At 47.2% G+C, this 23,579-nt stretch overlaps 2 pseudogenes; one reads left to right on the top strand and one right to left on the bottom strand.

Annotated features, from left to right (window-relative positions):
* The window catches only part of LOC123744232 (DNA-directed RNA polymerase I subunit RPA49-like), a 23,469-nt pseudogene extending 11,874 nt beyond the window's left edge, over positions 1-11,595 (bottom strand).
* Positions 11,582-23,579, top strand: LOC123744256 (zinc finger and BTB domain-containing protein 5-like; annotated as a pseudogene).

Genomic DNA, 23,579 nt, shown 5'->3' with positions numbered 1-23,579 from the left:
CTGTACCTGGGATGATGGACTGCAGGTAGAAGGTTTACATTGACCCCATGCTGAAGGGTTTATCTGTACCTGGGATGATGGACTGTAGGTAGAAGGTTTACATTGACCCCATGCTGAAGGGTTTATCTGTACCTGGGATGATGGACTGTAGGTAGAAGGTTTACATTGACCCCATGCTGAAGGGTTTATCTGTACCTGGGATGATGGACTGTAGGTAGAAGGTTTACATTGACCCCATGCTGAAGGGTTTATCTGTACCTGGGATGATGGACTGCAGGTAGACCGTTTACATTGACCCCATGCTGAAGGGGTTATCTGTACCTGGGATGATGGACTGTAGGTAGAAGGTTTACATTGACCCCATGCTGAAGGGTTTATCTGTACCTGGGATGATGGACTGTAGGTAGAAGGTTTACATTGACCCCATGCTGAAGGGTTTATCTGTACCTGGGATGATGGACTGTAGGTAGAAGGTTTACATTGACCCCATGCTGAAGGGTTTATCTGTACCTGGGATGATGGACTGTAGGTAGAAGGTTTACATTGACCCCATGCTGAAGGGTTTATCTGTACCTGGGATGATGGACTGTAGGTAGAAGGTTTACATTGACCCCATGCTGAAGGGTTTATCTGTACCTGGGATGATGGACTGCAGGTAGAAGGTTTACATTGACCCCATGCTGAAGGGTTTATCTGTACCTGGGATGATGGACTGCAGGTAGAAGGTTTACATTGACCCCATGCTGAAGGGTTTATCTGTACCTGGGATGATGGACTGCAGGTAGAAGGTTTACATTGACCCCATGCTGAAGGGTTTATCTGTACCTGGGATGATGGACTGCAGGTAGAACGTTTACATTGACCCCATGCTGAAGGGTTTATCTGTACCTGGGATGATGGACTGCAGGTAGAAGGTTTACATTGACCCCATGCTGAAGGGTTTATCTGTACCTGGGATGATGGACTGTAGGTAGAAGGTTTACATTGACCCCATGCTGAAGGGTTTATCTGTACCTGGGATGATGGACTGTAGGTAGAAGGTTTACATTGACCCCATGCTGAAGGGTTTATCTGTACCTGGGATGATGGACTGCAGGTAGACCGTTTACATTGACCCCATGCTGAAGGGTTTATCTGTACCTGGGATGATGGACTGCAGGTAGAAGGTTTACATTGACCCCATGCTGAAGGGTTTATCTGTACCTGGGATGATGGACTGCAGGTAGAAGGTTTACATTGACCCCATGCTGAAGGGTTTATCTGTACCTGGGATGATGGACTGTAGGTAGAAGGTTTACATTGACCCCATGCTGAAGGGTTTATCTGTACCTGGGATGATGGACTGCAGGTAGAAGGTTTACATTGACCCCATGCTGAAGGGTTTATCTGTACCTGGGATGATGGACTGCAGGTAGAAGGTTTACATTGACCCCATGCTGAAGGGTTTATCTGTACCTGGGATGATGGACTGCAGGTAGACGGTTTACATTGACCCCATGCTGAAGGGTTTATCTGTACCTGGGATGATGGACTGTAGGTAGAAGGTTTACATTGACCCCATGCTGAAGGGTTTATCTGTACCTGGGATGATGGACTGCAGGTAGAAGGTTTACATTGACCCCATGCTGAAGGGTTTATCTGTACCTGGGATGATGGACTGTAGGTAGAAGGTTTACATTGACCCCATGCTGAAGGGTTTATCTGTACCTGGGATGATGGACTGTAGGTAGAAGGTTTACATTGACCCCATGCTGAAGGGTTTATCTGTACCTGGGATGATGGACTGTAGGTAGAAGGTTTACATTGACCCCATGCTGAAGGGTTTATCTGTACCTGGGATGACCGGCTGCATGTTGAAGAGTTGAGCTCTGTGCACCTCCATCTTCATGGTCTCCTTGTTCAGCACACCCACATAATACCTGGAATATAATAACACAGCTGGAATATAATAACACAGCTGAGGGTATAATACCTGGAATATAATAACACAGCTGAGGATATAATAACACACCTGGAATATAATAACACACCTGGAATATAATAACACAGCTGAGGGTATAATACCTGGAATATAATAACACAGCTGGAATATAATAACACAGCTGGAATATAATAACACAGCTGGAATATAATAACACAGCTGGAATATAATACCTGGAATATAATAACACAGCTGAGGGTATAATACCTGGAATATAATAAGACAGCTGAGGATATAATACCTGGAATATAATAACACAGCTGAGGATATAATACCTGGAATATAATAACACAGCTGAGGATATAATACCTGGAATATAATAACACAGCTGAGGATATAATACCTGGAATATAATAACACAGCTGGAATATAACAACACAGCTGAGGATATAATACCTGGAATATAATAACACAGCTGAGGATATAATACCTGGAATATAATAACACAGCTGAGGATATAATACCTGGAATATAATAACACAGCTGGAATATAACAACACAGCTGAGGATATAATACCTGGAATATAATAACACAGCTGAGGATATAATACCTGGAATATAATAACACAGCTGAGGATATAATACCTGGAATATAATAACACAGCTGAGGTTATAATACCTGGAATATAATCACACAGCTGAGGTTATAATACCTGGAATATAATAACACAGCTGGAATATAATCACACAACTGAGGATATAATAACACAGCTGAGGATATAACAACACAGCTGAGGATATAATACCTGGAATATAATCACACAGCTGAGGATATAATACCTGGAATATAATAACACAGCTGAGGATATAATACCTGGAATATAATAACACAGCTGAGGTTATAATACCTGGAATATAATCACACAGCTGAGGTTATAATACCTGGAATATAATAACACAGCTGGAATATAATCACACAGCTGAGGATATAATAACACAGCTGAGGATATAATAACACAACTGAGGATATAATACCTGGAATATAATCACACAGCTGAGGGTATAATACCTGGAATATAATCACACAGCTGAGGGTATAATAACACAACTGAGGATATAATACCTGGAATATAATAACACAGCTGAGGATATAATACCTGGAATATAATAACACAACTGAGGATATAATACCTGGAATATAATAACACAGCTGAGGATATAATACCTGGAATATAATAACACAGCTGAGGATATAATACCTGGATAATAACACAGCTGAGGATATAATACCTGGATACAGCTGAGGATATAATACCTGGAACATAATAACACATTGCCACCCTGCCACTGTTTTGGTAAACAGCTGAGGACATAATAACACATGGCCACCCTGCCACTGTTTTGGTAAACAGCTGAGGACATAATAACACATCTGCCATTTTTGGGCAGACATAATAACACATGGCCACCCTGCCACTGTTTTGGTAAACAGCTGAGGACATAATAACACATGGCCACCCTGCCACTGTTTTGGTAAACAGCTGAGGACATAATACTTTGTAAACAAAAACTTACTTGCAAAGGTTGTTGCATTTTAGGGATTCTGTTCCAAAGTTATTCCCAACATAGGAGAGTCTTTGTGATTCTGCAACCTGACACAGAAAGAAGGACCATGTTAGAGAGAAGTAGCCTAAAACACAGACAGAAGGACCATGTTAGAGAGAAGTAGCCTAAAACACAGACAGAAGGACCATGTTAGAGAGAAGTAGCCTAAAACACAGACAGAAGGACCATGTTAGAGAGAAGTAGCCTAAAACACAGACAGAAGGACCATGTTAGAGAGAAGTAGCCTAAAACACAGACAGAAGGACCATGTTAGAGAGAAGTAGCCTAAAACACAGACAGAAGGACCATGTTAGAGAGAAGTAGCCTAAAACACAGACAGAAGGACCATGTTAGAGAGAAGTAGCCTAAAACACAGACAGAAGGACCATGTTAGAGAGAAGTAGCCTAAAACACAGACAGAAGGACCATGTTAGAGAGAAGTAGCCTAAAACACAGACAGAAGGACCATGTTAGAGAGAAGTAGCCTAAAACACAGACAGAAGGACCATGTTAGAGAGAAGTAGCCTAAAACACAGACAGAAGGACCATGTTAGAGAGAAGTAGCCTAAAACACAGACAGAAGGACCATGTTAGAGAGAAGTAGCCTAAAACACAGACAGAAGGACCATGTTAGAGAGAAGTAGCCTAAAACACAGACAGAAGGACCATGTTAGAGAGAAGTAGCCTAAAACACAGACAGAAGGACCATGTTAGAGAGAAGTAGCCTAAAACACAGAAAGAAGGACCATGTTAGAGAGAAGTAGCCTAAAACACAGACAGAAGGACCATGTTAGAGAGAAGTAGCCTAAAACACAGACAGAAGGACCATGTTAGAGAGAAGTAGCCTAAAACACAGACAGAAGGACCATGTTAGAGAGAAGTAGCCTAAAACACAGACAGAAGGACCATGTTAGAGAGAAGTAGCCTAAAACACAGAAAGAAGGACCATGTTAGAGAGAAGTAGCCTAAAACACAGACAGAAGGACCATGTTAGAGAGAAGTAGCCTAAAACACAGACAGAAGGACCATGTTAGAGAGAAGTAGCCTAAAACACAGACAGAAGGACCATGTTAGAGAGAAGTAGCCTAAAACACAGACAGAAGGACCATGTTAGAGAGAAGTAGCCTAAAACACAGACAGAAGGACCATGTTAGAGAGAAGTAGCCTAAAACACAGACAGAAGGACCATGTTAGAGAGAAGTAGCCTAAAACACAGACAGAAGGACCATGTTAGAGAGAAGTAGCCTAAAACACAGACAGAAGGACCATGTTAGAGAGAAGTAGCCTAAAACACAGACAGAAGGACCATGTTAGAGAGAAGTAGCCTAAAACACAGACAGAAGGACCATGTTAGAGAGAAGTAGCCTAAAACACAGACAGAAGGACCATGTTAGAGAGAAGTAGCCTAAAACACAGACAGAAGGACCATGTTAGAGAGAAGTAGCCTAAAACACAGACAGAAGGACCATGTTAGAGAGAAGTAGCCTAAAACACAGACAGAAGGACCATGTTAGAGAGAAGTAGCCTAAAACACAGACAGAAGGACCATGTTAGAGAGAAGTAGCCTAAAACACAGACAGAAGGACCATGTTAGAGAGAAGTAGCCTAAAACACAGACAGAAGGACCATGTTAGAGAGAAGTAGCCTAAAACACAGACAGAAGGACCATGTTAGAGAGAAGTAGCCTAAAACACAGACAGAAGGACCATGTTAGAGAGAAGTAGCCTAAAACACAGACAGAAGGACCATGTTAGAGAGAAGTAGCCTAAAACACAGACAGAAGGACCATGTTAGAGAGAAGTAGCCTAAAACACAGACAGAAGGACCATGTTAGAGAGAAGTAGCCTAAAACACAGACAGAAGGACCATGTTAGAGAGAAGTAGCCTAAAACACAGACAGAAGGACCATGTTAGAGAGAAGTAGCCTAAAACACAGACAGAAGGACCATGTTAGAGAGAAGTAGCCTAAAACACAGACAGAAGGACCATGTTAGAGAGAAGTAGCCTAAAACACAGACAGAAGGACCATGTTAGAGAGAAGTAGCCTAAAACACAGACAGAAGGACCATGTTAGAGAGAAGTAGCCTAAAACACAGACAGAAGGACCATGTTAGAGAGAAGTAGCCTAAAACACAGACAGAAGGACCATGTTAGAGAGAAGTAGCCTAAAACACAGACAGAAGGACCATGTTAGAGAGAAGTAGCCTAAAACACAGACAGAAGGACCATGTTAGAGAGAAGTAGCCTAAAACACAGACAGAAGGACCATGTTAGAGAGAAGTAGCCTAAAACACAGACAGAAGGACCATGTTAGAGAGAAGTAGCCTAAAACACAGACAGAAGGACCATGTTAGAGAGAAGTAGCCTAAAACACAGACAGAAGGACCATGTTAGAGAGAAGTAGCCTAAAACACAGACAGAAGGACCATGTTAGAGAGAAGTAGCCTAAAACACAGACAGAAGGACCATGTTAGAGAGAAGTAGCCTAAAACACAGACAGAAGGACCATGTTAGAGAGAAGTAGCCTAAAACACAGACAGAAGGACCATGTTAGAGAGAAGTAGCCTAAAACACAGACAGAAGGACCATGTTAGAGAGAAGTAGCCTAAAACACAGACAGAAGGACCATGTTAGAGAGAAGTAGCCTAAAACACAGACAGAAGGACCATGTTAGAGAGAAGTAGCCTAAAACACAGACAGAAGGACCATGTTAGAGAGAAGTAGCCTAAAACACAGACAGAAGGACCATGTTAGAGAGAAGTAGCCTAAAACACAGACAGAAGGACCATGTTAGAGAGAAGTAGCCTAAAACACAGACAGAAGGACCATGTTAGAGAGAAGTAGCCTAAAACACAGACAGAAGGACCATGTTAGAGAGAAGTAGCCTAAAACACAGACAGAAGGACCATGTTAGAGAGAAGTAGCCTAAAACACAGACAGAAGGACCATGTTAGAGAGAAGTAGCCTAAAACAAAAAAGACCATGTTAGAGAGAAGTAGCCTAAAACACAGACAGAAGGACCATGTTAGAGAGAAGTAGCCTAAAACACAGACAGAAGGACCATGTTAGAGAGAAGTAGCCTAAAACACAGACAGAAGGACCATGTTAGAGAGAAGTAGCCTAAAACACAGACAGAAGGACCATGTTAGAGAGAAGTAGCCTAAAACACAGACAGAAGGACCATGTTAGAGAGAAGTAGCCTAAAACACAGACAGAAGGACCATGTTAGAGAGAAGTAGCCTAAAACACAGACAGAAGGACCATGTTAGAGAGAAGTAGCCTAAAACACAGACAGAAGGACCATGTTAGAGAGAAGTAGCCTAAAACACAGACAGAAGGACCATGTTAGAGAGAAGTAGCCTAAAACACAGACAGAAGGACCATGTTAGAGAGAAGTAGCCTAAAACACAGACAGAAGGACCATGTTAGAGAGAAGTAGCCTAAAACACAGACAGAAGGACCATGTTAGAGAGAAGTAGCCTAAAACACAGACAGAAGGACCATGTTAGAGAGAAGTAGCCTAAAACACAGACAGAAGGACCATGTTAGAGAGAAGTAGCCTAAAACACAGACAGAAGGACCATGTTAGAGAGAAGTAGCCTAAAACACAGACAGAAGGACCATGTTAGAGAGAAGTAGCCTAAAACACAGACAGAAGGACCATGTTAGAGAGAAGTAGCCTAAAACACAGACAGAAGGACCATGTTAGAGAGAAGTAGCCTAAAACACAGACAGAAGGACCATGTTAGAGAGAAGTAGCCTAAAACACAGACAGAAGGACCATGTTAGAGAGAAGTAGCCTAAAACACAGACAGAAGGACCATGTTAGAGAGAAGTAGCCTAAAACACAGACAGAAGGACCATGTTAGAGAGAAGTAGCCTAAAACACAGACAGAAGGACCATGTTAGAGAGAAGTAGCCTAAAACACAGACAGAAGGACCATGTTAGAGAGAAGTAGCCTAAAACACAGACAGAAGGACCATGTTAGAGAGAAGTAGCCTAAAACACAGACAGAAGGACCATGTTAGAGAGAAGTAGCCTAAAACACAGACAGAAGGACCATGTTAGAGAGAAGTAGCCTAAAACACAGACAGAAGGACCATGTTAGAGAGAAGTAGCCTAAAACACAGACAGAAGGACCATGTTAGAGAGAAGTAGCCTAAAACACAGACAGAAGGACCATGTTAGAGAGAAGTAGCCTAAAACACAGACAGAAGGACCATGTTAGAGAGAAGTAGCCTAAAACACAGACAGAAGGACCATGTTAGAGAGAGTAGCCCCAGAAGAAGACCATGTTAGAGAGAAGTAGCCTAAAACACAGACAGAAGGACCATGTTAGAGAGAAGTAGCCTAAAACACAGACAGAAGGACCATGTTAGAGAGAAGTAGCCTAAAACACAGACAGAAGGACCATGTTAGAGAGAAGTAGCCTAAAACACAGACAGAAGGACCATGTTAGAGAGAAGTAGCCTAAAACACAGACAGAAGGACCATGTTAGAGAGAAGTAGCCTAAAACACAGACAGAAGGACCATGTTAGAGAGAAGTAGCCTAAAACACAGACAGAAGGACCATGTTAGAGAGAAGTAGCCTAAAACACAGACAGAAGGAATGGTGTTTTACCCAAAGTGTACAATATTTATCAACTGTGTGTTTTTTGGGGTATAGATCCAAAACGGATCCTAGATCAGTGTTCTGGAGGACAACGTCACCCTATACGGTCTCACCAGCATGCGTCTGGTCTTCTTCCTAGGGTTGGTCTCATCCACGTTCTTATAGAAGCTGAAGTTCAGCTGCTCTGTGTTCCTCAGGTTGCCGTTAGAGAACTGAACTGTTGAGGAGAAGGGGATTGATGATTGACACGAATGCGTATATGTGAGGACGCTGTTCCAATGACCACAGCTCTGCCTTCAATACCATGGTGTCCTCTATGCTCACCACAAAACTCACGGCTCTGCCTTCAATACCATGGTGTCCTCTATGCTCACCACAAAACTCACAGCTCTGCCTTCAATACCATAGTGCCCTCTATGCTCACCACAAAACTCACAGCTCTGCCTTCAATACCATAGTGTCCTCTATGCTCACCACAAAACTCACGGCTCTGCCTTCAATACCATAGTGTCCTCTATGCTCACCACAAAACTCACAGCTCTGCCTTCAATACCATAGTGTCCTCTATGCTCACCACAAAACTCACAGCTCTGCCTTCAATACCATAGTGTCCTCTATACTCACCACAAAACTCAGGGCCCTGTAACTGAACTCCTCCCTATGCAACTGGGTCCTGGACTTCCTGACGGGCCGCCCCTCCAGGTGGTGAAGGTAGGCAACATTACCTCCTCTACACTGATTCTCAACACCGGGGCCCCACAAGGGTGCGTCCTCAGTCCCCTCTTGAAGTCCCTGTACACCCACGACTGCGTGGCCTCAAACTGTTCCAACTCCACCATCAAGTTCGCTGACGACACGACAGTAGTAGACCTGGATCACCAACGACGACGAGACGGCCTACAGGGAAGAGGTAGGCACTCTGACGGGCGTGGTGCCAGGTAAACAACCTCTCCCCTCAACGTCAAACAAAACAAAAACAGCTGAACGTGGACTTCAGAAGGAACCAGGCTGAGCCCCCCCCCCAACAGTCCTCATCAACTGGGTTGCCTTGGAGACTGTAAAAAAAACGGCAAGTTCCTCGAGATACACATCTCAGAAGAGCTTTAACAGTCAAACCACACGGACACCGTGGTGAAGTAACAACAGGGACTCTTCAACCTCAGGATTGCTGAAGAAATTCAACCTGTCTCCGAGGACCCTCTCAGTGTTCTACAGTAGCACCATCGAGAGCCTGCTGTCGGGCTGCATCACAGCCTGGTACGGCAACTCCACTGCCGTGGACCGCAAGGACTGCCCCCCCCCCCCCCCCCTTATCCCGGACTTCCTACCACCCTGCTGCTCCCCTTAAGGACATTTAACCCCCCCAAACATCAATTTTATCCCGCCAACACCCCAATGAACATTCATCATGCTGAAACCAACAGTAGTTAGCTACCTATCCCCCCCCCCTATCCCTGGTCAAAGGTAGGGAACGATATAGTGAACATACCATGGTCAAAAGTCGTACACTAGCTGTATAGAAATAGGGTGCCACCACCTGATCAAACAATAGAATACTATATATGGAACATAATGTATGGTCGCCAGCAGATCCGACCAGACTGCTTTTACAGCTGCACAACAAATTAGCTGATTGGCTTACACTGCCATTCCAAAAAATGGCTGCAGTGGCTTCTGCTACCTATAGCATGGGGACGAAGCGGCAGTTGTCCATAAAAACTAGCAGTCGTTCAATCTTCTCTACTGTAACAGTTGGGGGTTATAGAGTACCACAGTATGAGTCATAATACCCATAAAACCTAGTGGTCAAAACAGGGAAATGGTTCCAATCGTTTTTTTCCACCTTTCATTTTTCCCCCCCATTGGGGATTTTAGAAACACTTAAAATAAAGGGGCTGTGTTTCATGTAGGTTTACCCTGGTGTGACGTTTTGATAACCGTGTCAATCTCTCTCGGACAAGGTGACTTTTATCAATATATTTGCCTGTATGTAAAATGCTCATGTGGCTATCATGAAGAACTTCAAATACCATGATGATCTGGACGAGACTGACGAATCAAGGCAAAGCTAAGAATCTCTGGATTAACGATCTAATGTTAGCTAAATTTACAATTCTGTTAATAACCGTCTTGTGCAAGATTTACATTGACACAATACCTGTTAGCAAAAGTGTCACCTTGAGATGAGGCGCAGGAGCATGCTGGGATTTGTAGTTTTGCATGATGTCTACTTTGGTGCTAATTAGCATTTTAGAAATCAGAGTAAATAGAGCTGAATATATTGATAAAAGTCACCTTGTCCGAGAGAGACTGACAAGGTTATCAAAACGTCACGCCAGGGTAAACCTACACAAAACACAACATCCTTCATTTTAAAAGTGTTTCTAAAATTCCCTATGGGGGGGAATGTTGGAAAAACGATTGGAATCATTTCCTTGTTTAACCGCTAGGTTTTATGGGTATGATGACACCACTGTGGGTCTCTATAAGAACATTTGGAGTACAACTCATTCTTGGATAAGAGGTATGTTTACCGAGCCATATCTCTCACAGCCTCTGCTGGGTCTTAATCTATACAGGAATGCTGTCTGACCTGAGCGTAGCAGTTAGCAAATGGGTCGGCTCTGCTGGCTAACTATGGTTGATGGTGCAATATAAGTCAATATAGTTTGTTACCGTTTAGTCCCCCCACCAAAAAAATAATGTTAACTAAATATTAAATATTACCCGGCTAACGTTAATTGAATGTTTGCTAACTAACTTAGCCAATGGCGTCTCTGTGTGCAGTTCGAAGGAAGTTGCTAACTAACGTTAGCGCAATGACTGGAAGTCTATGGTAACTGCTAGCACGGTAGTAGATTCCACAGACTTCCAGTCATTAAGCTAGTTAGCATTGTGTCGTGAAACTACCGCTGAACTTCCTTCATACTGTATGCAGAGACATAAAACTGTTATCCATTAGTTAATTTGACTCTGTGGACAGTAGATAAAGGACTTCAATGACAAAATCCAGAAGTATCCGTTTAACGTTACAGCGCTACCATGAGAGCACCCACGTGTACTACGGAACAGGGTGGACTTCAGTCTTGTCAATGCTTGGAGGACGTTTAAACTGCAATCGTGTAATTAAAAAAAAAAAAATGAATAATTAACCTGTGACATAAATAGTATATTTACCAATAACAGCTTTATCGTCTTCTCTCTCCTCTTCACAACAAACCAATGTGCAGTTGACGTCCATGTTTGTTGTCAGTCGGGGACCGATATAAAACAATCGGAGAGATATTCACCCCCAGCAAACTGCAGCGCCGTCCTACGGCGAGGAGTGGTACTGCAACTGGTTAACACGGTGAGGACATATGAGTGTAGCGCCACCTACAGAGTCTGGAGTAGGAGGAGGAGAAACTCATCCAGCTCCAGCCATCGCCCCCCCAGGAGAAGACCCTCTTTGGTAACAAAACTACATTTAGATTCATTTAAAGTAGCTACATGGAGTCTTAGCTATTTAGCTGGTGTTGTGTCTGTCCTTGGGGGGGGTTCAACCAGTCGGACAAGGGATTGGTATATTGAGTATGTGACTGTGAGCATTTGGAGTAGCCGTAGCGGTCCATGAAGACTGTCTAGCCGTCGGTAGTCCTCGTTCTGTCCGGTCTAGTGGACTTGATGAACCCCGTTTGTCCACCCTTGACCCGGGAGTAGCACCGACAAAAACAAGGTACCGGTAGCTAACATTAGCAAGCTAGCTAGCTAAATTTTAGCTTTATTTACCTTTTAGTATCATCACGTTTTCATTGTTTCCTCAAGTTATATCAATGTTGCATGCTTTCTAGGGGGGAACTTGACAACTGTTAACGTTAGCAAATCTAGCTAGGTAGTCAGCATTAATAACAGTAGCCATTGTAGCCAAACGAAAAATTACTTCATGAGGTGATGTTTTGTTGTTGGCCTTGGCTGTTATTTTAAACAAAATGTCGGTCACACACGGGGTCATGCTAGCTAGCTACTTCACCGCCATCGCTGTTGTCTTACTGGGTTTTTATTTTTTATTACACAGCCTTTCCCAAAAGTTAGCAAGTAGCTAACTAGCTAGCTAACTAAATATCCAGTTGCTGACTTGCTAGTTAGTTAGTTAGCTTAGCTAGTTAGCAACGATAGTATTCGCCCGACGAGGGCTTGGCTAACAGATGGCAGGAGTTATGTAGTTAGCTAGTTGTCTAGACAAGACTTCTAGACCTCAACAAACTGTACAGTTTCCTTGCCAACAGTTTCCTTGCCAACAGTTTCCTTGCCAACAGTTTCCTTGCTAACAGTTTCCTTGGCAACAGTTTCCTTGCTTGTACTTGACTAATGTCTTCACATACTGGCTTTCATTTCACACATTTTAACATATTCTCTTGAATATCGTTACTAGTTCTCACTTTCACTTACCGTGCAATAGCCTATGCTATAACTTCCAACGAGACTTCGATTATCTATTTGTTAATACATTCAACTAATTAATTGTGATAGCAAGTGTAGCTACTGCCCTTCTACAAAATATATTATTCAAAGCATCAACCTATAGTCTACTATAATGTCCCCTCCAGTGACAGTCAATTTTAAAGCTAACTTTTTAATCAAAGGTTTTGTCAGGAAGATTACCTCAAGAGGACCTAATTTTCCTCACATTTATTACACAACAGATTTTTTTTTACAACCCTGTTCCCTCCCTCCCCCCACCTCCCTCTCCCCCCTGTTCCCTCCATACCTTCACCCCCCTCCTCTCCCACCTTCACCCCCCTCCTCTCCCACCTTCACCCCCCTCCTCTCCCAATCTTCACCCCCCCCCTCCTCTCCCCCACCTTCACCCCCCTCCTCTCCCACCTTCACCCCCCCTCCTCTCCCCACCTTCACCTCCCCCTTCCCTCCCCACCTTCACCCCCCCCCTCCTCTCCCCACCTTCACCCCCCCCCCCCTCCTCACCTTCACCCCCCTCCTCTCCCCACCTTCACCCCCCCCTCTCCCCACCTTCACCCCCCCTCTCCCCACCTTCACCCCCTCCTCTCCCACCTTCACCCCCCCTCCTCTCCCCCACCTTCACCTCCCCCTTCCCTCCCCACCTTCACCCCCCCTCCTCTCCCCACCTTCACCCCCCTCCTCTCCCCACCTTCACCCCCCCTCCTCTCCCCACCTTCACCCCCCTCCTCTCCCCCCATTCCTCCCTTCCCCCTCTCTCGCTCTACCCCCCTCCCGTTCTCTCTCTACCCCCCTCCCTTTCTCTCTCTACCCCCCTCCCTTTCTCTCTCTACCCCCTCCCTTTCTCTCTCTACCCCCCTCCCGTTCTCTCTCTACCCCCCTCCCTTTCTCTCTCTACCCCCCTCCCTTTCTCTCTCTACCCCCCCTCCCTTTCTCTCTCTACCCCCCTCCCTTTCTCTCTCTATCCCCCTCCCGTTCTCTCTCTACCCCCTCCTCTCCCCACCTTCACCCCCCCTCTCCCCACCTTCACCCCCCCTCTCCCCACCTTCACCCCCCTCCTCTCCCCACCTTCACCCCCCTCCTCTCCCCCATTCCTCCCTTCCCCTTCTCTCGCCTCCTTCCCCTTTCTCTCTCTCCCCCTCCCGTTCTCTCTCTACCCCCCTCCCTTTCTCTCTCTACCCCCCCTCCCTTTCTCTCTCTACCCCCCTCCCTTTCTCTCTCTACCCCCCCTCCCTTTCTCTCTCCCCCCCTCCCTCTCTCTACCCCCCTCCCTCTCTCTACCCCCCCCTCCCTTTCTCTCTCTACCCCCCTCCCTTTCTCTCTCTACCCCCCTCCCTTTCTCTCTCTACCCCCCTCCCTTTCTCTCTCTACCCCCCCTCCCGTTCTCTCTCTACCCCCCTCCCTTTCTCTCTCTACCCCCCTCCCTTTCTCTCTCTACCCCCCTCCCGTTCTCTCTCTACCCCCTCCCTTTCTCTCCCCCCCTCTCTCCTCCTTCCCTGCAGGTCATGGACTTCCCGGGCCACTTCGACCAGGTAATGCAAACAGCTTTATGATTTCTGTCAGTAAATGGGGGGAAAAAAACGCTCTACAAATAAAGTGTATTGTTCATAACAATATAATATAAGAATATATACCATTTATCAGACGCTTTTATCTGAAGCGAATTACTGTCATGAATTCATGCATTTTACATGTGCGCGTGACCGCAGCGGGAATCGAACCCACGACCCGTGCTCTAGCTAGCGACTGAGCCACACATGATTCATATTATTATTATTATTATTATTATTATTTTTATTATTACAGGTCTTCCAGCAGCTGAACTACCAGCGGGTTCACAGCCAGCTGTGTGACTGTGTCATTGTGGTGGGCAGCCGCCATTTTAAGGCCCACCGCTCGGTGCTGGCGGCTTGCAGCACTCACTTCAGAGCCCTGTTTACGGTCGCCCAGGGAGACGCCAGCATGAACATGATACAACTGGACAGCGAGGTGAGGATGACGACGATGAAGGTGGTGATGATTAAGATGAGGATGAGTTTATAACAGGGGTGATGAGGATGATGAGTTAACAGGGGTGATGAGGATGTTTATAACAGGGTTAATAGTTATGACAAGTCTATAACATGGGTAATGAGGATGATGAGTTTGTAACGGGTGATGATTATAATGAGTTTATAACAGGGGTGATGAGGAGGATGAGTCTACAACAGGGGTGATGAGGAGGATGAGTTTATAACGGGGTGATGAGGAGGATGAGTCTACAACAGGGGTGATGAGGATGAGTTAACAGGGGTGATGAGGAGGATGAGTTTATAACAGGGGTGATGAGGAGGATGAGTTTATAACAGGGTTAATAGTTATGACAAGTCTATAACATGGGTAATGAGGATGATGAGTTTGTAACGGGTGATGATGATGACTTTATAACAGGGGTAATGAGGATGATGAGGTTAACAGGGGTGATGATGATGTGTGTGTTACTGCAGGTGGTGACAGCGGAGGCGTTTGCTGCCCTGGTGGACATGATGTACACCTCCACCCTGATGCTAGGAGAGAGCAACGTGATGGACGTGCTGCTAGCTGCCTCTCACCTCCACCTGAACGCCGTAGTCAAGGCCTGTAAGCACTACCTGACCACCCGCACCATGCCCATGTCCCCGCCGGCAGACCACCGGGCCACACAACACCGCCAGCACCAACACACCCACGCAGAACAGCAGAGACACAGGCAGCAGCAGGCAGCCGCCGAGTTAGCCGCTAACGCTAAACTAGCGGCTAACGCTAACCAAGAGGCTAACGCTAACCTAGCGGCTAACGCTGCTACGTCCAGGCTCCAGCGCTCGTTCCTGCTGCAGCAGCTGGGTCTAAGCCTGGTGAGCTCTGCCCTGGGAGGGGTGGAGGAAGATGGGGCTAGGGGTGGTAGCGATGGTGTTAGCATTAGTGGTGTAGTGGAGCATAAAGCTTCCTTCCCCATCCGACGTTTCCACAAGAGAAAACCCTCCCTGAGCTTTAGCCTATCTGAGGACAGGTCCAGGCAGAGGCCCCGCCCCTCCGGACCCCACGAGGATGAGGAAGTGGGACTACTCTCCCCCGACTCCCACAAGACGGGGGAGGAGGCCAGACTGGACGCGACGATCACCGGCCTAGCAGGGGCGTGTCCCAGGATGACTCCCAGATGCCCAGCCAATCGGACAGCGGACGCTGCGAAGGGGAGGAGCAAGGGATGGTGGAGGAGGAGGGTGTGGGGAAGGAGTCCCTGGATGGAGGGAGTCACCATGGCGATGGGGTGGAGGTGAAGATAACGGAGGAAGAGGAGGAAGTACGGGAGCAACAGGGACAGGTAATGACATTTTACCAGGAAATACTTCATCTGCATCCCAAATGGCCTCTTATTCCCTCCATAGTGGACTACTGTTGACCAGGCCCCATAGTGGACTACTGTTGACCAGGCCCCATAGTGGACTACTGTTGACCAGGCCCCATAGTGGACTACTGTTGACCAGGCCCCATAGTGGACTACTGTTGACCAGGCCCCATAGTGGACTACTGTTGACCAGGCCCCATAGTGGACTACTGTTGACCAGGCCCCATAGTGGACTACTGTTGACCAGGCCCCATAGTGGACTACTGTTGACCAGGCCCCATAGTGGACTACTGTTGACCAGGCCCCATAGTGGACTACTGTTGACCAGGACCCAATAGTGGACTACTGTTGACCAGGACCCAATAGTGGACTACTGTTGACCATGACCCATAGTGGACTACTGTTGACCATGACCCATAGTGGACTACTGTTGACCATGACCCATAGTGGACTACTGTTGACCATGACCCATAGTGGACTACTGTTGACCAGGACCCATAGTGGACTACTGTTGACCAGGACCCATAGTGGACTACTGTTGACCAGGACCCATAGTGGACTACTGTTGACCAGGACCCATAGTGGACTATTGTTGACCAGGACCCATAGTGGACTATTGTTGACCAGGACCCATAGTGGACTATTGTTGACCAGGACCCATAGTGGACTATTGTTGACCAGGACCCATAGTGGACTATTGTTGACCAGGACCCATAGTGGACTATTGTTGACCAGGACCCATAGTGGACTATTGTTGACCAGGACCCATAGTGGACTATTGTTGACCAGGACCCATAGTGGACTACTGTTGACCAGGACCCATAGTGGACTACTGTTGACCAGGGCCCATAGTGGACTACTGTTGACCAGGACCCATAGTGGACTACTGTTGACCAGGGCCCATAGTGGACTACTGTTGACCAGGGACCATAGTGGACTACTGTTGACCAGGGCCCATAGTGGACTACTGTTGACCAGGACCCATAGTGGACTACTGTTGACCAGGGCCCATAGTGGACTACTGTTGACCAGGACCCAATAGTGGACTACTTTAGTCCAGGGCTCATTGCTCAGGTTATAGGGTGCCATTTGGGACGAATACTTCCCCATTTAAAGAGTTAGCTATGTATGAAACAACGGTCTAGCCATAATTCATGCTTTACCTTGGTTAAATAAAGGGTTTAAACCCAACCTTGGATAAAGTAATGGGTCATATCCTGTTGTCCTCCTTCATGTCTGTATCTCTTTTCCTCTCTCTCTTCTCCCCTCTCCTTCTCTCTCCTCCTCTCGCTCTTCTCTCCTTCTCTCTCCTCCTCTCGCTCTTCTCCCCTTCTCTCTCCTCTTCTCCTCTCGCTCCCCTCCTCTCCTCTTCTCCTCCCTCTCCTCTCTCTCCCCTCCTCTCCTCTTCTCCTATCTTCTCCTCTCTCTCCTTCTCCTCTCTCCCCTCTCCTCCTCTCTCTCTTCTCCCCTTCTCTCTTCTTCTCTCTCTCCTCATCTCCTCCTCTCTCCCCTCTTCTCCTATCTTCTCCTCTCTCTTCTCTCCTCCTCTCTCTCCTCCTCTCTCCCCTGCTCTCCTCTTCTCCTATCTTCTCCTCTCTCTCCTCCTCCTCTCCCCTCCTCTCTTTCTCCTCATCTCCTCCTCTCCTCCAGGTGGTGGTGAAGTGTGAGCCTCTGAGCTCCCCAGAGCCAGCTGATGACATCACCATCCAGGGCAGCGACCAGCTGGGACCTGGAGGAGGAAGAGGAGAGGAGGAGAAGGTAGAGCTGAGCCCACAGAGCAGCGACCGTAGTCTCTCCTCCTCTGACCAACAGTTGCTCCAGCCCAGCTCCCAGCTCCTGCTGAAAGGAGGTCTTGGTAGGGAGAGTGGTGCTGGTTTTGGCTGTAGTAACCATCTTGATGGGAAGTCTGGTTTTAGGATTTCTAGCTTCCTCGGCGCCAAGGTGTTTGGAAGCGGGGGGTCGGGGGTCGATGCCGGGGACGACGACCTCAACACGACAACCGGCGAGGCGATGGCAGCGGCACATCGCTTCCTGCTGAGCCCGGAACGCTCTGGGACCGGTAACTCTTCTTCGATGCTCCGTACCGGGTCGGCCAACCACCTGCACCTGCTGGGTGGCGACGGACTCGGTGGATTCTCTACAGACGCTGATTCGCTCTTCCTGCGTCCCCTGCATGACGGGCTGGGAAACCCCAGGGGAGGCGGAGGAGGAGGGTTTCCAGACCCGTTCTCTCTGGACTTCCAGCGCTCCAGCCTGGGCCTGCACTCCCTGGCCCGCGCCTCTACAGGGGTCTCCCTGGGCTTTCCTGGATATCGCCGCATCGCACCTAAAAACGACAACATGGGAGGAGGAGGAGGAGAAGGAGGAGGAGGAACGGGGGTCGTTCTCCAAGACGCCCTGTCTTCCTCCAGTCTTGGGGAAGGGGGACCCTTGCTTCTGAACGGATCGGGAGGGTACGAGTCAGGCCCACCCACCTCCTCCTCCGCCCCCACCCCCACCCACAGCTGACCCGTGCCTCAGCAGACGTTCTCTCCAAGTGTAAGAAAGCCCTGTCTGAACACAACGTCCTGGTGGTAGAAGGAGCCAGGAAATACGCTTGTAGAATCTGCTGTAAGACTTTCCTCACTCTGACTGACTGTAAGAAACACATCAGAGTTCACACCGGGGAGAAACCTTACGCCTGCCTCAAGTGCGGCAAACGTTTCAGCCAGTCGTCCCACCTGTACAAACACTCCAAGACTACCTGCCTGCGCTGGCAGAACAGCAACATGGCCAACACACTGATGTAAGGGATAGATGGGATCACTGTAGGGGGGGTGGGGTAAACGGTATCCAGATTTTAATACCTTTATAGCTTCGTTGTGCCGTACCGGAGGCCAAACGGTATTACCGGGCGTTGCGAATTAATGGGAAAAAAAATAAAATTTAAAAAACTAGCCAAATTAGCGGTATGCTAACAAAGTAGTAGGGAATTCCCATAGTGGATGCTAGCTAAATGCTAACGAGTCAAGCGTTTTCAACCTGTACAAACACTCCCAAGACCACCTGTCTACGCTGGTAGAACGGCGACATGCTTTACGATCTGTATGTAGGCTGGCCTGCTAGGTAGGGTCGAGTTGGATTGGGAAAATTCCTGGGAAACTTACCGGAAGTTTTGGGGGTTTTTTTCTCCATAAATTCTGGTTAGAGGACCGTATAGTCACTGCTGTAGTGGAGAACCTCTGGTCTACTCATTAGTCACACACTGTAGCTAAAAAAAACTAAACATTTTCAACTAAAACAACTGTTTCTATTGGACAAATGGGTTCCGTTTGGTTCCTTGTTAAAACACCACTTCTAGGTAGCGTTGAGTTTTTAAAATAATGTCCAGAAAAACTCCCAGGTTTAAATCAGTCTCTGATTTAGAGGAGAACCATGGAGGAAAAACTCCCAGGTTTAAATCAGTCTCTGATTTAGAGGCGAACCATGGAGGAAAAACTCCCAGGTTTAAATCAGTCTCTGATTTAGAGGCGAACCATGGAGGAAAAACTCCCAGGTTTAAATCAGTCTCTGATTAGAAAGGAAGAGTGGGGGAAATAGCAGTGGAATTGGCTTTGAGGTCCAGTTTAGAATTTGAAGGGTCTATACGGTATCGCCTGTACTCTGTCTAGTGGACTCTAGACTCACTGCCCTTTGACCCTCTACAGCGTAAGCCCTGTCTTTTCCACCGGGAGGACCTTCAGACAAGTCTTCTGAGGCCAGTGGGGAGGCCTAGAACAACACCGATATGTTGGTGTAAGTCTCTCACCTTTCCACAGATTAGTGTGTAGGCCAAACTGTCGGGACGCTACCAGACAGAAGTTGGCAGATCTGCTTTTCCCGACTTCAGACGGGTCCCAAGACGCTCGTTGGGTCAAACCGTTCGGGGAAACAAACACCGCTCGAGCTCTTTCGCTGCAGGATGCAGAAGTGCGACATCGGCGGATGTGGTGGATTGATACAAAACAACAGATCTGTAGCTTAAACGGACAGATTTTTATGGGGATTATTTTTATTATTATTATTATTATTATGCTAATTAGATAGAATGGTTCATTTCCTCACAGCTAGAAACACACACTTACAGTAGTGTGTAGAAACTATGGGTGTCCCCAGCGGGAATCCAACCCACAACCCTGATGTTACAAGTGCCATGTTCTACCAACTGAGCCAAAACAGGACCGTTTGATAGAGGCGATCGCTTTAGAAAATGGAGTCTCTTTAGGAGGGGTGGACTCCCAACTTCCTCATGGAACCCTGTTGTTTTCCTATTGGAACCCTGTTCGGAACGTTTCTGAAACAGGACTTCAGATTCAGAACTGTCCTGAAGCTGAAACCTGGTTTGGGAGATTCAGAACTGTCCTGAAGCTGAAACCTGGTTTGGGAGATTCAGAACTGTCCTGAAGCTGAAACCTGGCTTGGGAGATTCAGAACTGTCCTGAAGCTGAAACCTGGCTAGGGGAGATTCAGAACTGTCCTGAAGCTGAAACCTGGCTTGGGAGATTCAGAACTGTCCTGAAGTTGAAACCTGGCTAGGGGAGGTTCAGAACTGTCCTGAAGCTGAAACCTGGCTAGGGGAGGTTCAGAACTGTCCTGAAGCTGAAACCTGGCTAGGGGAGATTCAGAACTGTCCTGAAGCTGAAACCTGGCTAGGGGAGATTCAGAACAGTCCTGAAGCTGAAACCTGGCTAGGGGAGATTCAGAACAGTCCTGAAGCTGAAACCTGGCTAGGGGAGATTCAGAACAGTCCTGAAGCTGAAACCTGGCTAGGGGAGATTCAGAACAGTCCTGAAGCTGAAACCTGGTTTGGGAGATTCAGAACTGTCCTGAAGCTGAAACCTGGCTAGGGAGATTCAGAACTGTCCTGAAGCTGAAACCTGGCTAGGGAGATTCAGAACTGTCCTGAAGCTGAAACCTGGCTAGGGGAGATTCAGAACTGTCCTGAAGCTGAAACCTGGCTAGGGAGATTCAGAACTGTCCTGAAGCTGAAACCTGGCTAGGGAGATTCAGAACTGTCCTGAAGCTGAAACCTGGCTAGGGGAGATTCAGAACAGTCCTGAAGCTGAAACCTGGCTAGGGGAGATTCAGAACTGTCCTGAAGCTGAAACCTGGCTAGGGGAGATTCAGAACTGTCCTGAAGCTGAAACCTGGCTAGGGGAGATTCAGAACTGTCCTGAAGCTGAAACCTGGCTAGGGAGATTCAGAACTGTCCTGAAGCTGAAACCTGGCTAGGGGAGATTCAGAACTCTCCTGAAGCTGAAACCTGGCTAGGGGAGATTCAGAACTCTCCTGAAGCTAAAACCTGGCTAGGGGAGATTCAGAACCGTTCTGAAGCTGAAACCTGGCTAGGGAGGTTCAGAACAGTCCTGACGCTGAAACCTGGCTAGGGAGGTTCAGAACAGTCCTGACGCTGAAACCTGGCTAGGGAGATTCAGAACTGTCCTGAAGCTGAAACCTGGCAAGGGAGATTCAGAACAGTCCTGAAGCTGAAACCTGGCTAGGGGAGATTCAGAACAGTCCTGACGCTGAAACCTGGCTAGGGAGATTCAGAACAGTCCTGAAGCTGAAACCTTGCTAGGGGAGATTCAGAACAGTCCTGAAGCTGAAACCTGGCTAGGGGAGATTCAGAACAGTCCTGAAGCTGAAACCTGGCTAGGGGAGGTTCAGAACTGTCCTGAAGCTGAAACCTGGCTAGGGGAGGTTCAGAACTGTCCTGAAGCTGAAACCTGGCTAGGGGAGATTCAGAACTGTCCTGAAGCTGAAACCTGGCTAGGGGAGATTCAGAACAGTCCTGAAGCTGAAACCTGGCTAGGGGAGATTCAGAACAGTCCTGAAGCTGAAACCTGGCTAGGGGAGATTCAGAACAGTCCTGAAGCTGAAACCTGGCTAGGGAGATTCAGAACTGTCCTGAAGCTGAAACCTGGCTAGGGAGATTCAGAACAGTCCTGAAGCTGAAACCTGGCTAGGGGAGGTTCAGAACAGTCCTGAAGCTGAAACCTGGCTAGGGGAGATTCAGAACTGTCCTGAAGCTGAAACCTGGCTAGGGGAGATTCAGAACAGTCCTGAAGCTGAAACCTGGCTAGGGGAGATTCAGAACAGTCCTGAAGCTGAAACCTGGCTAGGGGAGATTCAGAACAGTCCTGAAGCTGAAACCTGTCTAGGGAGATTCAGAACAGTCCTGAAGCTGAAACCTGGCTAGGGAGATTCAGAACTGTCCTGAAGCTGAAACCTGGCTAGGGAGATTCAGAACTGTCCTGAAGCTGAAACCTGGCTAGGGGAGATTCAGAACAGTTCTGAAGCTGAAACCTGGCTAGGGGAGATTCAGAACAGTTCTGAAGCTGAAACCTGGCTAGGGGAGATTCAGAACTGTCCTGAAGCTGAAACCTGGCTAGGGGAGATTCAGAACCGTTCTGAAGCTGAAACCTGGCTAGGGAGGTTCAGAACAGTCCTGACGCTGAAACCTGGCTAGGGAGATTCAGAACAGTCCTGAAGCTGAAACCTGGCTAGGGAGATTCAGAACTGTCCTGAAGCTGAAACCTGGCTAGGGAGATTCAGAACAGTCCTGAAGCTGAAACCTGGCTAGGGGAGATTCAGAACAGTCCTGAAGCTGAAACCTGGCTAGGGAGATTCAGAACTGTCCTGAAGCTGAAACCTGGCTAGGGGTGATTCAGAACTGTCCTGAAGCTGAAACCTGGCTAGGGAGATTCAGAACTGTCCTCAAGCTGAAACCTGGCTAGGGAGGTTCAGAACAGTCCTCAAGCTGAAACCTGGCTAGGGGAGATTCAGAACAGTCCTCAAGCTGAAACCTGGCTAGGGAGGTTCAGAACAGTCCTCAAGCTGAAACCTGGCTAGGGGAGATTCAGAACAGTCCTGAAGCTGAAACCTGGCTAGGGAGGTTCAGAACAGTCCTCAAGCTGAAACCTGGCTAGGGGAGATTCAGAACAGTCCTCAAGCTGAAACCTGGCTAGGGAGATTCAGAACAGTCCTCAAGCTGAAACCTGGCTAGAGTTGCAAAACTCTGATAACCTGGGAATTTAGGGAAAGTTTTCTAGAAATCAGGATTTCCTGCTTTTTCCCCTCTGATTACGGTAATCTTCGAGGTTGAGAATTAGGGGAATTGTGCAACGCTAAACCTGGAGCTTGGCTTTGAGAGGAGAACAGGGATGTGAAGGAGAGAGGGTGGACTAGCCTGAGAGACAGTTTGTCTGTGCTGTCCTGCCCCACATCATTGACATCAATGGAGCTGGTAAGAGCACAAACAGATCTGGGACCAGGCTAAGAAGGGACCACTTCTTCTCATGGTCCTTCACAAACAAGTTGCCTTTTCGTTGGTGCACCTTTTGAATGAAACACCCTATTCCCTATATAGTGCACTACTCTTGACCAGGGCCCATAGGGTTGTAGTTCACTATATATAGTGCATTTGGAAAGTATTCAGACCCCTTGACTTTTTTGACACTTTCTTTCATTACAGCCATATTCGAAAATGGATTAAATAAAAAATGTTCCTCTTCAATCTACATCACAATACCCCATAATGACATCACAATACCCCATAATGACATCACGATACCCCATAATGACATCACGATACCCCATAAT

The sequence above is a fragment of the Salmo salar genome, chromosome ssa08 (genome assembly GCF_905237065.1).
Source record: "Salmo salar chromosome ssa08, Ssal_v3.1, whole genome shotgun sequence".
Classification (NCBI taxonomy): domain Eukaryota; kingdom Metazoa; phylum Chordata; class Actinopteri; order Salmoniformes; family Salmonidae; genus Salmo; species Salmo salar.
This window is presented reverse-complemented; position numbering and strand designations above follow the sequence as displayed.